We start from the raw sequence: 15500 nt of genomic DNA, 5'->3' as shown, positions 1-15500 counted from the left end.
AGAAAGTGTAATATCAGAAATAATACCAAATCAAGCGAAATATTATGTATTAACATTATAAACACTATAAACATAGCTATAAGTTAGTTACCCTGACTCCAAAACGAATGATTTAAATGTAGAGGTATTCAGAACAGAACAGAAATGAAACAAAATATATAGAGTTAAGAAACTACAAAGCGAAACTAAAAATAGCGCGTTGGGCTCACGCACCTCTGTTTTTCGGCACAAATCCAAGTGTTTCCATATTCCCGATGTATTTGAATGATAAAGTGTTATTTATAATGTATACTAGGCTTTGTATTGTACATTAGTGTTTCGTAGGAAAAAAAATATATTCTCTTGTTTTTGTTCTAAGCTCTGTTCGTTAGGGTAAAACCAAGAAAAGGGCTTATTTGGTGTATAGTTTATTTAATCTAATTTAATTAAAATTAGTTTGATTTTTTTCTACTGTTTTTGTATGCCTCATTTATTAATGTAAACGAACTTTCATGTAATTCGTTAGGAGTTCACTGTATTTGTATTTGTATCATTTGTATTGTGATCACTAACACACTAACAACTTCCTTGTTATTATTACCTCATTAATAATAAAATAAGTAAAGATGCAGATATTGAAAGCATGCATTTCATTTGGCTATATAGTGATTAAGTGTGTGTTTTTCGTGAGCGGGTTGCTGCGGGGGCGGGGCGGGCCGGGGCGGGGCGCTGCGGGGGCGGGGCGGAGGATCGCGATGCCGGCTCAGCATCGTGATGTCTATTGGCCATCGGCGATGGACGATGGCATCGTCTATCGACCCAACCCTAGTGCACACGCAGCGGCTTCTCTCTCTCCCGACCAAACAGTGTTTTTGTGTTTTTCGTCCTGTAAGTCGCAGTGTTTTTGTACGTCTTCGTCGCGTTTATCTGCCCATAAGCGCGTTTATAGCAGAACATTTTTGCTCGACATCGGCAGAAACAAAGTTTTTAAATTGAACTCTGTGGACACTGAAGAGCTGAATGATCTGGGTCTGCTCCGGAGGCCTACTCAGTCACCGACCCCCACTCCTGCTCCTCGCCCACAATGGAGGCGCCTCAAGCGGTGTGAAGCAGAAGAGGGGTAAGCGCGGAGGTATCCGAGCTAGGCTAGCGGCTAGCCCACACAAACCCGCTATCCCTTCCATCGTTCTGGCCAACGTACGCTCATTAGACAACAAACTGGACTCCGACTACTACGTTCATCTCAAAGGAATGTAAAGGACTGTTGTGTTTTTGTGTTCACGGAAACATGGCTCAGCGACAGTGTCCCGGACTGCGCCATTCAGCTCGACCAGCTGACATGCTATCGGGCCGACAGGGTTGTCGTCACGGGGGGTAAGACCCGCGGTGGCGGACTTTGTGTTTGTATCATTGTGACGCTTGGTGCCGCGATACTGTTGTAGTCTGCAAATACTGCTCACCAGTGCTGGAATTAATGGTTATTAAGTGCCGGCCGTTCTACTTACCGAGGGAATATACATCTATACTGCTGTGTGCTGTGTACATCCCTCCCACCTCCAACAACTACAGGAGCGAGGCACTATATGAACTATATCAGCACATCAGTGAGCAGCAAACAGCTCACCCCGATGCTTTTCTCATCGTGGCTGGGGATTTCAATCATGCAGACTTAAAGAGTGTGTTTCCAAAAATACAGCAACACATTGACTTTCCAACACTGGGAAATAACACACTGGACCTTGTTTACACCACCCAGAGAGGAGCTTACAAAGCTTTCCCCCTCCCCCACCTTGGCGCCTCTGATCACATCACTGTTATGCTAATGCCCTCTTACAGACCGCTTGTTAAAGTCACCAAACCGGTTCGTAAGCAGATTAGCCTGGCTAACGCCAGACCACGTTATGACTTCGTCATGATTCGTGGTCTGGGAACCACATGTTCATTTTCTCGTATTTGAGGCGTGGTTTACGAATGCCCAGAGCCGTTTATTGGGCGATACGAATGTCTATCAAAAGTGCCTGTGCGTAGCTCATCATAGCCAATCGTTTCAATGTATGTAGAGTGAATGCCAAAAGTTGCTCTTTTTTCAAAATAAACTTGCGTTCTAAACTACTTAGAACACTATACCGTGTCTACACCGGACGCGACAGTTGCCGCACCGCAACAGCTAAAGTCTGTCTACACTGGACGCGACAAGGTGAACGTTGCAAATCATTTAAACTTTGTCGGGGATTTGCTGTGTCGCGCCGCATCCAGTGTAGACAGCATAATAGGTTATAATGTCATTTGTCGCGCCGCTCGCGTCCAGTGTAGACACGAAAGATAACTTTGCTTCTGCTGCCATGCTGGATCCATAGTAACAAACTGCTTCGGTGAGTCGCATAGAAGGCGTCATCGTCTTGCTGCTCCCTCCCCGTTCTGTGATTGGTTCCCTATCTTAGGTGAAAATTAGGTCCATGGTTTCCAGACTAGACTAGCAGCGTGAATAAATTGCGCTGCGCAAGGCAGGATGGGGAAACCCAGGCTATAAGCAGATACAAGTGTGGCCAGAGGGGTCTTCAGAGGTTTTACAGGACAGCTTTAACACCACAGACTGGAATATGTTAAAACAGGCTGCCACTTACAACAACACCGCTGACCTCCAGGAGTACACTGAGACTGTTACAGCCTACATTAACAAATGCACTGAGGATGTAACAGTCACCAAAACCATCACTGCCCGTGCCAACCAAAAGCCATGGATGACAGGGGAGGTCTACAGGCTGCTGAAAGCTCAGAACGCTGCCTTCAGAGCTGGAGACGAGGCGAGCCTGAAGACAGCTAGGGCCAACCTTTCCCGTGGCATCAGAGAGGCTAAAAGACAGTACTCCAGAGGAATATCTTGTCGCTTCAATGACAGCAGAGACAAACGGAGCCTGTGGCTAGGCATACAGACCATCACGGATTACAAGCCCCCACCACAGTCCTGTGACAGCACCATCTCCCTGCTGAACGAGCTGAACACCTTCTTCGCTCGCTTTGAAGTGCAAAACAGCACCACAGCACAGAAGACCCCACCCCCTCCTGGTGACCAGGTGATGACTTTGTCCCCGGACAGTGTGAGGAGATCCCTCAGCAGGATCAACGCTCGCAAAGCTCCGGGTCCTGACAACATTCCTGGTCGTGTACTGAGAGACTGTGCAGTGGAACTCACTGATGTCTTCACAGACATCTTTAACATCTCACTCTCCCAGGCTGTTGTCCCCACCTGTTTCAAAGCAACCACGATTATTCCGGTGCCAAAAAAGTCATCTCCTTCCTGTTTTAATGACTACCGTCCAGTTGCACTTACTCCCATCCTCATGAAGTGCTTTGAACGGCTAGTCATGCAGCACATTAAATCCGCTCGACCGATGATGCCATCTCCACTGCACTCCACTCTGCACTCACACACCTGGACAAAAAAGACTCATACGTCCGAATGCTGTTCATAGACTTCAGTTCAGCATTTAACACTATAATACCACAACGGCTCACACAAAAACTGATCCAGCTGGGGCTCAACACCTCACTTTGTAACTGGCTGTTGGATTTCCTCACAGGAAGACCACAAGCAGTACGGGTCGGCAGTAACACATCCAGCACTATCATTCTGAACACGGGGGCACCTCAGGGATGTGTGCTGAGCCCCCTCCTCTTCACTCTGCTGACCCACGACTGCACACCGTCACACAGCTCCAACCTCTTCATTAAGTTTGCGGATGACACGACTGTGGTGGGTCTCATTAGCAACAGGGATGAGACAAACTACAGAAGCGAGGTGAGCCGCCTGGCCACGTGGTGCGGAGACAACAATCTCTCTCTGAATGTGGCGAAGACGAAAGAGATTGTTGTTGACTTAAGGAGAGTGCACACTCAGCATGCTCCTCTGACCATCAACGGTGCGTCTGTGGAGAGAGTGAGCAGCACCAAGTTCCTGGGTGTGCACATCACTGAGGATCTCTCCTGGACCTAAAAACACCACTGCACTGGCCAAGAAAGCACAGCAGCGTCTCTACTTCCTCCGCAAACTAAGAAGAACAAGGGCACTAGCCCCCATAATGTACACATTCTACCGAGGAACCATCGACAGCATCCTGTCTAGCTGCATCACTGTGTGGTTTGGAGCCTGCAATGCATCCTGCCAAAAAACTCTCCAACGCATAGTCAGAGCAGCTGAGAGAATCATCGGTGTCCCTCTCCCCTCCCTCCAAGACATCTACAGCACACGTCTCACCAAAAAAGCCCTCTGCATAGCAGCCGATCCCACCCACCCAATGCAAAGCTTCTTCAGCCTGCTGCCATCAGGGAGGAGACTGCGGAGTCTCCAGGCTCGGACCAGCAGACTGAAGGACAGCTTCACCCATCAGGCTGCCAGGAAGCTCAACTCTCTCCCGGCTCTGCCCCCACTCCCCTCACTCCCCTCTTCTGCTCCACAACTTTCTGAACTCTAACACACACACACACACACACACACACTGACCTGCACCAGTCACTTTGTGCAGCATTGGTCTGCCAACTACCTCACACTATTCATAGACAGTAACAAGACTGCTCTGACACTTTTACACTTTACAAGCTCTGTTGCATTACATTGTTTACGTGGTTTGCACTCTCTACCATGTGCCCTTACTTGTATATTGTGTTTTTAATTTTATATATTATGTTTATTTGTATTTATTCATATTTCTTTTAATTATACCTTTGTATTTAATGTCACTGTTTGTATTAAATAGGGGTGTAACGATATTACAAACCGAACCGAAATATCGCGATACACCAACCACGATACGTATCGCGAAACTCTCGTGGCGTACCGTGGTATTCTCACGCCCCCTTCTGCCCATTGTTGAGGTTGACATCACTTGTCTCTTACTAATTTAACCAATTTAAACACATCTTTATTTTATCACATTTGATTAAATTGTATTAGTAATGATGAGCTTTTGTTCTAAATATTATATTCTAAAGTTAGTATTTTCCAAGTGCATGTCATGTCATGTGACTTGAGTGAGCGATCAGATCACACTCGGTTACTACTCAGGGCTCTACATTAACGCTTCTCCGGGACAAGTGGATTTTGTGAAAGGGCAAGTGAAAGGGGATTTTACTTGCCCGACCGGACAAGTAACCTGATTAAAACATCAATTACAAACAATAATTAAAGCTGCGAGCAGCGATGAACGGGCCCTCGCACCCGGGCTCACCGCCGACCGGTGGCTTCAGGAAAACAGCAAACGGTGGGCAGTATGCTTTTAATACAGTAAATGTAGGAGAAATATGTCAAAGTCACTTAAATGTGCCAAACTTGCCGCTGCCAGCTGGTGGCGCTATGCCTATAACTGATTATTGGCATGTAGATGTGTTCAGGCCAGCACTATTATCAAACATATGAAGTTTGGTGCAGATTGACCTTGGTATGTTTGAGTTAGTGAAATATATGAGATATCCTGCTGCCAACAGGTGGCGCTATGATAATATCTGAATATTGGTCTTTAGGTGTCTTCAGGCCAGGACTCTTACCAAACCTGTGAATTTTGTGGCAGATCAGACATTTTCAGGCTAAGTTATAACCACTTCTATGTCTATGCAGAAACATCAAACTTTGTCAGGCCACCACGGACATGCCCTTTAATGAAAACTCAAGATCTTCTCAATTTAACATCTCTAAGGCTTCAAGATCAGACTGAACAAATATAATGTTGATTTAACTAAATGCAATCAATGCAAGGACTTCAGATAAATGCCAACTGTGAACCAGTATGCTACAAATGATGATAAGAACATGATTCATGATGATAGCAAAATGTTATTATTGCTTCCTTTACATCCACCACTTCTGCTTAAATGTCATTGTTACCTATCTGTACAATTTTTGTGTGGATATTGCTTTGCTGGTGACTCCTGTTATAAGACATCACTCTTAAGTGCTACATAACTAAGAATCAATAAGGAAGACGGTGCCCAGTTGGCACATGCATTCACAGTAATCCTCTGCTAGTTTGGATTTTAAGTTTACAGAATTGAAAGGGTTACACTTTAAAATCAACACACAGACACATACACACAAAATATAAAATGTTGCCATCCAGTTTCATTTGTTAAAATTAACTATATTAGTTAACATGACCAATACATAAATAGCATTTATTAATGTTAATTAATATTAAGCTAAAAAAAGTATTCATATAAAGTTTATGTACTGTGAATTAACATGAACATGAACACAGTTCATGTGGGTGTACAGCAATACACAATAAAGTGCTCTATAAACTCTTCATTCTTTCAAAATATCTTTAAAAATCAAGTTGAGTATTTTAACGGGGTAATATATATATATTTATAACTGATCTTAAAATTATGGTTTTCAGATGTTTTGAAGAGATAACAATAACGTTTGTTTTGTTGTCAAAGTTTGTCATATTTTTTTATTATTATTATTTTATATTCAATAAATAACACTATGTAAATATTGTCTATCAATGAAGATAAATTGATCATGCTAAAAAGTTGTATTTTTTTAAATCTTTTGCTATGTGACTGAATAGGACAAGTTCATGGTACAGTTAAGTAAAAAATAAATAAAAAACAACAACTGCAAAATACGAACAATGAAAGACAAAGTGACCTTTTATATTTTCTCAAAATATCAGACTCTCAAAGATCAGACATATTTATGTAATTAAAATACATATGTGCATTTTTTGTTCAAAGATGGTCTGTAGGATGGCTCTCTACTCTGTCACCCTCTCTGCCTCTCACCCCTCCCCCCTGCAATAATGAGCTTCTCTGTGCCTGACTGAACGCACACACATACTGTAGAGACATTCACCAGAGTGACAGCAGGTTTCTGAGTTATTTTTTTAATTTTCTTTAATTCATTGAAGCTTGTATAAAATTTATATTTCCAGCACTTGCTCAGAATGATTAGATCTCTGTGTGAAAAAAGTTTTAAAGAGTTTGGATGCTGCACTTTAAAGATATAAAAAATTAGGGTTATGTTTTTTACTATATCTTTAAAAAATCACCACGTCAACACCGTTCGAGATATCCAAAATCCGCTCGCAATTTAACATCTTCAGAATCTTCTCTTCATGTTAAAAAAGTTTGGTGTGAACAGCTGGTTGTTCTTAGGAGTAGTGTGAATTTGTTTACTACCTGATTTTTCAAAAAATCCACCTTCAAATCAAAATAGCCGGCTTTCTGTTGGTCTTAGCTAATGAGTTTGATTTAGAAAGTTGTCCAGATTGATGAGAACAATATATGTACAGAGTTTGGTGACTGTAGGAAAAACTAACCCCCCAACTTTTGTCAAAAGATGGCGCTATAGAGTGCCTGCTCCACGCCCATTTATGACCTTTTGCCAGTGTTTAACTATCATTAATATTGATGTGTGTGTTGAGTTTCATGAAATTCTAAGCATGTTATCTGCCTCGAAAAGACAGGAATGTAATTTTAAAGTTTGACACGTTGCCATGGCAACAGCATTTGATTTATCATCGACCCCTTTACATATTCTTATCGGTCGTGTTTTGACATGATTTTGATGAAGTTTAAAGAAAATCGATTAAAATTAAGAGGCTGATTTCAAAGCATTTTGAAAATGACACGTTTCCTGCTCCCAGTTGGTGGCGCTATAACTTTGACTCATAATAGTCACATTTATGGAATCGGCATCATACAAGGAACAAACTGGTGAAGTTTCATCAGAATCAGGCAATGTGTGCAACAGTTATTAGACACTTCCTGTTTCTCATTTCTCGCCATAACTTTGTCGCCTTGCCACGGCCAAACCGTTCGAGATATCAAAAATCTCCTCGCAATTTAGCGTCCCCAATGTCTTGAGATCATGCTGACCGAGTTTGGTGACAATCCCATGGAATTCCTGGGAGGAGTACGTTAAATTCCAGAGCATGCGCTTTTTAAACAGCCCTAAATATCTCACTTCCTGTTGCGTGGAGCCCATGACATAGAGTTCAAAAGTTGTTCAGCTCGATGAGTTCTATATGTGTACCGAGTTTCATATCAATACGCGCAAGTATGTGTGCGCAGTACATCAAGTTTTCAAACTGTGTTCCAGGGGGCGCTGTAGAGGCCCTGAACCACGCCCGGGTCCCAGCCTCTGTGGCGTCCGGACGACGGCAGATTCCGACGTGTGTGCAAATTTTCAAGAGTTTTTGAGTATGTTAAGGCCCCCAAAAGTGCCCCAACGGTTGAAAAAAAAAAATAAATAAAAAACAAAAAAAAATTAAAGCTGCAAGCAGCGTTGACCGGGCCCTCGCCGTCTGGCAGTCGCCATCCCAATAGCATCAGGAAAACGGTGCCCAGTTGGCACATGCATTCACAATAACCCTTTGGACTAACCCTAACTGTCTCTCCTCCTGTCTGACTCTTTCTCTTACCACCCATCCCACCTCCTTACACTCAGCCACTTACCACACAAACACACACATAGAGTGCAGAGCAGAGTGAGATCAGATTTGTTTTTTAATTTTCTTTCATTCGTGGAGTTTTATATAATTATTAAATGAACTGTGTTTAATCAGAATGAATAGTTATTTGTATGAAAAAAGTTTCAAAGAGTTAGGATGCTGCACTTTAAATATATAATAAATCATTGAAAATTGAAAATGGGAAATGAAATTCTAGGCACGCTATCTGCCTCAAAAACACAGGAAACAAATATTTGAATGTATTTTTTATTTTTATTTATTTGCCATGGCAACAGCATTTGATGCATCAGGGGCGCCTTTACAGACTCGGCCGTGTTTTTACATTATTCTGATGAAGTTTGAATAAAATCGAGTACAAATATATTGTCCGTTGTTCGTTCGTGTTTGTTAGTTCATTAAACAATGTTAACAAAAGAGACCCTATTTTAAATAGTTACCATGTTTTATGATCTACATCCATTTTTTTATATTATTTTAATGATCTATAAGCATCTGTGAAATAATTATAAACAAATATATTAAAAATAAATACATATTTACTTAGTTGATGTATTTGTTTCTCATTCTAATTAAGTGAACTGAGCAGTATAGTGTCATACTTATAATATTTTTTATTCTATCAGTGAGATTGTATATATGTATATAAATCATATAATTTTTCCTTAAAAGATTAAAAAAATATTTTAATGCTCTTTAAGCACCTATACAAAATAATTATGTAAAAGTACACTGACAGTACAGTCTATATCAACTGATTCTATGGATTATTTTCATTCTTATACACTGAGAATGAGCTAAATAGCATTAGAGGTCAAACGATTCCTTATCTTATGAGGACCTCTAGTGTTCATCCCTGGTATTAGAGCTTTAATCTGACAAATTTATGTGACACTTTTAATGTTTTTGGGGCCTCTGAGCATGATAACATTTTGAAACTACACGTATTTCCTAAGAATTTCTTGTTCTTTATATGTAAAAAGTTTTGATGAGTTAGAATAATGCAATTTAAAGATATATGAAAATAACTCTTCATCTTTTTTATTGTTACTTTCATAAATCACCACATCAACACCGTTCAAGATGTCCCAAAGCCGTTCACAATTTAACATCTTCAGTATCTTGGCATCATGTTGACAAAGTTTGGTGTGAACTGTCTGATTCTGCTATGAGTGATATGAATTTATTCACAGCTATATTTAAAAACACAGGAAACAAATGTTAAAGTTTGACATGTTGCCATGGCAACAGCATTTGATGTATCAAGGACCCCTTCACAGATTCTCATCGGCCGTGTTTTGATATTATTCTGATGAAGTTTGAAGCAAATTGAGTAAAATTAAGAGGTTGATTTAAAAGCGTTTTGCAAGCAACACACTTCCTGCTGCCAGTTGGTGGCGCTATAACTTTGACTCATAATAGTCACATCTCTGTGATCGGTATCATACGACGAACAAACTGCTTAAGTTTGGTCAAAATCAGATAAAGTGTGTCAAAATTATTAGACATTTCCTGTTTCTCATTTCTCGCCATAATTTGTCGCCCTGCCACGGCCAAACCGTTCGAGATAGCAAAAATCCCCTGGCAATTTTGCATTCCCAATATCTTGAGATCATGTTGACCGAGTTTGGTGGCCATCGGTGGAAAGGTCTAGGAGGAGTATTTCAAATTCCACAGCTTGATTTTTCCAAAAATCCATATTTAAATAAAAATAGCTGACTTCCTGTTGGTCGTAGCTAATGGGTGTAAATTAGAAAGTTGTCCGGCTTGATGAGTCCAATATATGTACCGAGTTTGGTGACTGTAGGACAAAGTAACCCCCCAACTTTTGTCAAAAGGTGGCGCTATGGAGCGCCTGCTCCACGCCCATTTATGGGCTTTTATCAGTGTTTAACTGTCATTAATACAGATGTGTGTGTTGAGTTTCATGAAATTCTAAGCATTTTAAGTGGCTCAAAAACACAAAAAACTAAAGTTAAAGTTTGACACGTTGCCATGGCAACATGATAAAAGTTATGGATAACGCCCTTCACAGATTCTTATCGGTCGTGTTTTGACATTATTGTGATGAAGTTTGAAGCAAATTGAGTAAAATTAAGAGGCTGAGTTTAAAGCGTTTCAAAAACGTCACGCTTTCTGCTGCCAGTTGGTGGCGCTATAACTTTGACTCATAATAGTCACATCTCTGTGATTGGCATCAGACGGTGAACAAACTGCTGAAGTTTGGTCAAAATCAGACAAAGTATGTCAAAGTTATTAGGCACTTCCTGTTTCTCATTTCTCGCCATAAATTTGTCGCCCCGTCACGGTCAAACCGTTTGAGATATCAAAAATCCCCTGGCAATTTTGCGTCCCCAATGTCTTGAGATCATGCTGACCGAGTTTGGTGGCCATCGGTGGAAAGGCCTAGTAGGAGTATTTCAAATTCCATTGCATGCACTTTTTAGACATCCCTGAATAGCCGACTTCCTGTTTGGCGAAGCATGGACTATGAGTGTGAAATTTGTTCGGCCCAATGAGGTCTATATGTGTATGAATTTTGGTGACTGTAGGTCAAACGTTGTGCGCTCCAGAGCCCTTCAAAAGTCGCAATTTTTAACGCTGTGCCATGCCCCCCCCAGGTGACCCCCCCATGTCAAAGTCTGTCCGGCCCTGATGGCCGCAGGTTCCAATGTGTGTGCAAAGTTTCAAGAGTTTTCGTGTATGTTAAGGCCCCCGAAATCCCCCAAAACATTGAAAAAAAAATAATAATAATAATAATAATTAAAGCTGCGAGCAGCGATGAACGGGCCCTCGCACCTGGGCTCACCGCCGACCGGTGGCTTCAGGAAATCAGCAAACGGTGGGCAGTATGCTTTTAAAACAGTAAATATAGAAAAAATATGTCATAAGTCATTTAAATGTGCCAAACTTGCCGCTGCCAGCTGGTGGCGCTATGCCTATAACTGATTATTGGCATGTAGATGTGTTCAGGCCAGCACTATTATCAAACATATGAAGTTTGGTGCAGATTGACCTTGGTATGTTTGAGTTAGTGAAAGATATGATATATCCTGCTGCCAACAGGTGGGGCTATGATAATATCTGAATATTGGCCTTTAGATGTCTTCAGGCCAGGACTCTTACCAAACCTGTGAATTTTGTGGCAGATCAGACATTTTATGGCTAAGTTATAACAACTCAATGAAAACTCAAAATCCTCACAATTTAACATCTCTAAGGCCTCTAGATCAGACTGACCAAATATAATTTAATTAAATGCAATCAATGCAAGGACTTCAGATAATGCCAACTGTGAACCAATATGCAACATTTTCCCTATACTCTGATGATGATGATAAGAACATGATTCATGATGATAACAAAATGTTATTATTGCTTGCTTTACGTCCACCACTTCTGCTTAAATGTCATTGTTACCTATCTGTACAATTTTTGTGTGGATATTGCTTTGCTGGTGACTCCTCCTGTTACAAGGCATCACTCTTAAGTGCTACATAACTAAGAATCAATAAGGAAAACGGTGCCTAGTTGGCACATGCATTCACAGTAACTCTGCTAGTTTGGATTTTAAGTTTACAGAATTGAAAGGGTTAGACTTTAAAATCAACACACAGACACATACACACAAAATATAAAATGTTGCCATCCAGTTTCATTTGTTAAAATTAACTATATTAGTTAACATGACCAATAAATAAATAGCATTTATTAATGTTAATTAATATTAAGCTAAAAGAAGTATTCATATAAAGTTTATGTACTGTGTATTAACATGAACATGAACACAGTTCATGTGGGTGAACAGCAATACACAATAAAGTGCTCTATAAACGCTTCATTCTTTCAAAATATCTTTAAAAATCAAGTTGAGTATTTTAACGGGGTGATATATATATATATATATATATATATATATATATATATATATATATATATATATATATATATATATATATATAACTGATCTTAAAATGATGGTTTTCAGATGTTTTGAAGAGATAACAGTAACGTTTGTTTTGTTGTCAAAGTTTGTCTTAATGTTTAATTATTATTATTTTATATTCAATAAATAACACTATGTAAATATTGTCTATCAATGAAGATAAATTGATCATGCTAAAAAGTTGTATTTTTTTAAATCTTATAAATGAATAGGACAAGTTCATGGTACAGTTAAGTAAAAAATAAATAAAAAACAACAACTGCAAAATACGAACAATGAAAGACTTAGTGACCCTTTATATTTTCTCAAAATATCAGACTCTCAAAGATCAGACATATTTATGTAATTACACTACATACAGTATGTGCATTTTGTTCAAAGATGGTCTGTAGAATGGCTCTCTACTCTGTCACCCTCTCTGCCTCTCCCCCCTCCCCCCTGCAATAATGAGCTTCTCTGTGCCTGACTGAACGCACACACATACTGTAGAGACATTCACCAGAGTGACAGCAGGTTTCTGAGTTATCTTTTTAATTTTCTTTAATTCATTGAAGCTTGTATAAAATTTATATTTCCAGCACTTGCTCAGAATGATTAGATCTCTGTGTGAAAAAAGTTTTAAAGAGTTTGGATGCTGCACTTTAAAGATATAAAAATATTTTTTACTATATCTTTAAAAAATCACCATGTCCACACCGTTCAAGATATCCAAAATCCGCTCGCAATTTAACATCTTCAGAATCTTCTCTTCATGTTAAAAAAGTTTGGTGTGAACAGCTGGTTGTTCTTAGAAGTAGTGTGAATTTGTTTACAGCCTGATTTTTCAAAAAATCCACCTTCAAATCAAAATAGCCGGCTTCCTGTTGGTCTTAGCTAATGAGTTTGATTTAGAAAGTTGTCCAGATTGATGAGATTAATATATGTACAGAGTTTGGTGACTGTAGGAAAAACTAACCCCCCAACTTTTGTCAAAAGATGGCGCTATAGAGTGCCTGCTCCACGCCCATTTATGACCTTTTGCCAGTGTCTAACTATCATTAATATTGATGTGTGTGTTGAGTTTCATGAAATTCTAAGCATGTTATCTGCCTCGAAAAGACAGGAATCTAATTTTAAAGTTTGACATGTTGCCATGGCAACAGCATTCGATTTATCATCGACCCCTTTACATATTCTTATCGGCCGTGTTTTGACATGATTTTGATGAAGTTTAAAGAAAATCGAGTAAAATTAAGAGGCTGATTTCAAAGCATTTTGAAAATGACACACTTCCTGCTCCCAGTTGGTGGCGCTATAACTTTGACTCATAATAGTCACATTTATGGAATCGGCATCATACAACGAACAAACTGGTGAAGTTTCATCAGAATCAGGCAATGTGTGCAACAGTTATTAGACACTTCCTGTTTCTCATTTCTCGCCATAACTTTGTCGCCTTGCCACGGCCAAACCGTTCGAGATATCAAAAATCTCCTCGCAATTTAGTGTCCCCAATGTCTTGAGATCATGCTGACCGAGTTTGGTGACAATCCCATGGAATTCCTGGGAGGAGTACGTTAAATTCCAGAGCATGTGCTTTTTAAACAGCCCTAAATATCTCACTTCCTGTCAGGTGGAGCCTATGACATAGAGTACAAAAGTTGTTTGGCTCAGTGAGATCTATATGTGTACCGAGTTTCATATCAATACATGCAAGTATGTGTGCGCAGTACATCAAGTTTTCAAACTGTGTTCCAGGGGGCGCTGTAGAGGCCCTGAACCACGCCCGGGTCCCAGCCTCTTTGGCGTCCTGATGGCCGCAGATTCCGACGTGTGTGCAAATTTTCAAGAGTTTTTGAGTATGTTAAGACCCCCAAAAGTGCCCGGAAGGTTGAAAAAAATAAAAAAAAAAAAAAAAAAAAAAAATAATAACCCTTAGAAGAACAATAGGGCCTTCGCCCTTTTGGGCTCGGGCCCTAATAATTAAAGCTGCAAGCAGCGTTGACCGGGCCCTCGCCGTCTGGCAGTCGCCATCCCGATAGCATCAGGAAAACGGTGCCCAGTTGGCACATGCATTCACAATAACCCTTTGGACTAACCCTAACTGTCTCTCCTCCTGTCTGACTCTTTCTCTTACCACCCATCCCACCTCCTTACACTCAGCCACTTACCACACAAACACAAACATAGAGTGCATAGCAGAGTGAGATCAGATTTGTTTTTTAATTTTCTTTCATTCGTGGAGTTTTGTATAATTATGAAATGAACTGTGTTTAATCAGAATGAATAGTTATTTGTATGAAAAAAGTTTCAAAGAGTTAGGATGCTGCACTTTAAATATATAATAAATCATTGAAAATTGAAAATGGAAAATAAAATTCTAGGCACGCTATCTGCCTCAAAAACACAGGAAACAAATATTTGAATGTATTTTGTATTTTTATTTATTTGCCATGGCAACAGCATTTGATGCATCAGGGACGCCTTTACAGACTCTCATCGGCCGTGTTTTTACATCATTCTGATGAAGTTTGAAGAAAATTGAGTACAAATATATTGTTCATTGTTCGTTCGTGTGTTAGTTCATTAACCAATGTTAACAAAAGAGACCCTATTTTAAATCGTTACCATGTTTTATGATCTACATCCATTTTTAAATATAATTTTAATGATCTATAAGCATCTGTGACATAATTATAAACAAATATATTAAAAATAATTACATATTAACTTAGTTGATGTATTTGTTTCTCATTCTAATTAAGTGAACTGAGCAGTATAGTGTCATACTTATAAGATTTTTTATTCTATCAGTGAGATTGTATATATGTATATAAATCATATAATTTTTCCTTAAAAGATTAAAAAAAGATTTTAATGCTCTTTAAGCACCTATACAAAATAATTATGTAAAAGTACACTGACAGTACAGTCTATATCAACTGATTCTATGGATTATTTTCATTCTTATACACTGAGAATGAGCTAAATAGCATTAGAGGTCAAACGATTCCTTATCTTATGAGGACCTCTAGTGTTCATCCCTGGTATTAGAGCTTTAATCTGACAAATTTATGTGACACTTTTAATGTTTTTGGGGCCTCTGAGCATGATAACATTTTGAAACT

This window comes from Garra rufa, chromosome 20 (genome assembly GCF_049309525.1).
Source record: "Garra rufa chromosome 20, GarRuf1.0, whole genome shotgun sequence".
In the NCBI taxonomy this organism is placed as follows: domain Eukaryota; kingdom Metazoa; phylum Chordata; class Actinopteri; order Cypriniformes; family Cyprinidae; genus Garra; species Garra rufa.
Note: the sequence above shows the minus strand (reverse complement) of the source record.